Here is a 3,529-nt window from a genome sequence, read left to right as displayed (position 1 = left end):
TTTTATTTATAGTCACAACCAACCGCCATGGTTTCAAAGGATATGTTACATTAGGAAAATTTGCTATCAAGGACCTCTCCTCGTTCTAAAGAGCAATGAGGTCAATTTAAACACTCAGGTGCACTTGATCGAAACCATGGCATTTTCAATTGTTTCCAGTGCATCTGAATGTTGGGAAATGCATAAAGATGACAGAAAAAGAATTGATGATTTTGAACTGTGAAGTTGGCAGAGTGCAGAATATCCCATGGACTGTCAAAAGAACAGACAAATCTGTGTTAGAGGAAGTGCAATCAAAATGCTCCTTAGAAACGAGGCAGGTAAAACTTCATCTCACATACTCTAGGCATATTGTCAGGAGGACATCCTTGGAAAACATCATCATTCTGGGAAAGATGGACCATCAGAGAAAGAAAGGAAGATTCTCAACAAAATGGACTGATTTTTAAAAAGTTTTATTATTTATTATGTGTGTACCGTCATATCAGATCTGACAGGTACAGGAGGAGATTGTCCCTCCTTTTCCAGCAGAGCATCTGGTGGATTTAAACTGAGTACCTCTGGGATTGCAGTGCAGCTTCTTGCCACTAGGCCACCAAAGCTCCCTTAATGGACTGCTTTTTGTTCTATGCAAGATGGAGCAGGACCCAAGATATAGCAGCAATAACAGCAGCAGTGGTGGAGAACCAGAGATCTGTAGGAGACAGAGCTAAATTAGGTTTGCCAATCCACATATCCAGAACTCAGTATCTTAGCCTAAGTTCACTGGCAGAATCAGGGTGACACATAACTGGCAGAACTAAGAGGTTTGCAACACTCACCGAAGCACAGGGCAGGGCCCAAAGCCATGAGGCTGAGGGTCAAAGACCTGCTGTGAGACATGAGAAGAGGCTGTCCTGATCTAAGAAGTATATCCTAAGTGTTTCCTGCATGAGATGGATTGACACAGTGCCTGGAACAATGGGCTCGCATGTTGCGAGGATGATGAGGATGGAACAGGATAGGGTAGGATTCAGGACTGTTATCCAGGACTGTTATCCATAAGGTCGCTCTGTGTCGTAGTCAACTTCAATGGCACCTAAAAAGAACTTCCATAATGGGGAGCTCAGGTGGAGATTTGTGTTACTAACGAAAAGGCCCTTCCTCTCAGGTAGCTCAAATCCACCAGCAACTCAGTGGGTGAAAGATGAGCAAGTTCTTCTCATGCCATTTACAGCTTCAGAAGTCCACTGGATGGAAGGCCGTGTGTGGTGCCTGTCATTTGGGGCCAGAGATTCCTGCACGCTGCAGACCCCAGAGCAGGACCTGGACAAGAGAAGGAACAGCAGTGGTAGAAACAGAGGCAGAGACAGAGCTGACATAGGATGGATGCTCCACAGAACCAGAGCCAGCAGCTGTCCTTAAACCAGGCTCACTGAAAGGTTAGGAGAGATACCACAGTTGGCAGGGCTAAGAGAACTTTGTAAAGCTCACCTAAGCCACGAGGCCTAAGGACCTGTGAGGCAAATGGGGTAAATTACCCTGACTAAGGAGGTATAACCTGTTGCCAACATGAATTGTAACCTGTTAACTTTCCTTATAAGCCCTATAGCCATAAATATGATTCTGTATGTCCTGTGTCCATTGAAAAAAGCAAGAGCCCTAGGAGGAACAGCTGGTGTTAGAATTGGTAGAGGTATGTGTAGGTGGAGCACATCTGGCCTGTTAGGATTTAGTTTTGCTCTGCAAAACTGTTATGATTTTGTTGTTGATAGGAGCTGCTGTTCCTTGTGAAGTTGGTGTAGGTCAGACACAGAAGCCCCTGTGCTGGCCACTTTCTTTTTACTCTTCCCTACTATCACATGCAAGCAAGAGTCTGCTGAAAATTATCCAAAAATGGCTAGAACAGTATATCAACAGAGAACTGCCAGATGTACAGGCTGTGTTTAGAAGAAGCTATGGTACTAGGTATATTATAGCTAATGTTAGATGGATCTTGGCTGAAAGCAGAGAGCACTAGAGAAATGTTTGTTTGATTGACTATGTAAAGGCATCTTACTGTGTGGATCACAACAAACTGTAACTAACTCTGAGAAGAATGGGAATCTCAGAACACCTGACTGCACTTTTGCAAAATCTATACATGGACCAGGAGGCAGTCATTAGAACAGAGCAAGGAAAAACTGCATGGTTGAAAATTGGGAAGAGGGCACACCAGGGATTCATCCTATCTCCATACCTTTTCAATCCATATGTGGAACAGACCACCCAGGAGGCTGGGCTTTATGAGGAGGAATGTGACACCGAGATTGGAGGAAGATTCATCAACAGCCTGCATTATGCAGATGACACCACCTTGCTTGCTGAAACTGAGGAGGACCTGAAGTGCTTGCTGCAGAAGCTTCAATATGAATTGAAGCTCAACATCAAGAAAATAAAGATTCTCATCGATTGGGCCAATTGGCAGCATCATGATAGATAAAGAGATTGAGATTGTTAACAGCTTTAGTTTGCTTGGCTCCACAATCAACACTCTTGATATCAGCAGCCAGCAAATCAAAAGACTAATTGCAATGGGAAAGTCTGCTGTCAGGGACCTCTCCAGAGTATTGAAGAACAATGTCAGTCTGGAGACTAAGGTGTGCCTGACCCAGGCCATGGTCTTCGCAATCACATGCTATGCATCAGAAAACTGGACAATGAATGACTAGAGATGATAGAAGGGGAATTGATGCCTTTGAGCTGTGGTGTTGGAGAAGAGTATTGAATATACCATGAACTGCTGGGAGAACAAACAGGCTTATCCTAGAGAGGGTGAAACCAGGTTGCTCCTTGGAGGTGAGGATTCTGAAGCTTCATCTGACATACTTTGGGCATGTTGGAGAGGGACATCATACTTGGGAGGGTGGTGAGACAGCTCAAGAGAGGAAGATGCTTGATGAGATAGATTGACTCAAGGACTAAGGTAATGGGAGTAGGTGTGTCAGAGTCTATAGGTTGGCTCAGGATAGAGTCGGGTTCAGAATTGTTGTACCTAGGGTTGCTGAGTTGCGACTTCATAGCACCTAACAACAATAAACCCATGATTGTATTGTCTGTAAATTCTGTGTGGTTATAGCAATGTAGCATCAAACCTTCTAGAGTGGCAGGAGCCATAGGAGGAATAGTTAGGGCTGGAATTCATAGAAACTGCGGGAGAGAGAGAGAGGGAGCATGCCTGACCTTACAGTAATCAGGTCTGTGCTGTTGATATTCCTCATGGAGATTCTTCCCCTTTGTGAAGTTAAAATGTGGCGTACAGATTTGTCCCACCCTCATCCCTGCCCATATTTTAACATCCCTATTTTAACAAACCAAATTCTTCATTATTATGGTCTCTGATGCCTTTGAGCTGTGGCGCTGGAGAAGAGTACTGAGAATACCATGGACTGCTAGGAAAACAAATAGATTTATCCTGGAGAGGGTTAAACTGGGTGGCTCCTTGGAGGCAAGGATTCTGAGGCTCCGTCTAACTTACTTCGGACATGTAGTGAGGAGAGACCGGTCCTTG

Source organism: Elephantulus edwardii, unplaced genomic scaffold (assembly GCF_000299155.1).
Source record: "Elephantulus edwardii isolate Elephantulus edwardi_28Jun2011 unplaced genomic scaffold, EleEdw1.0 scaffold00212, whole genome shotgun sequence".
In the NCBI taxonomy this organism is placed as follows: domain Eukaryota; kingdom Metazoa; phylum Chordata; class Mammalia; order Macroscelidea; family Macroscelididae; genus Elephantulus; species Elephantulus edwardii.
This window is presented reverse-complemented; position numbering follows the sequence as displayed.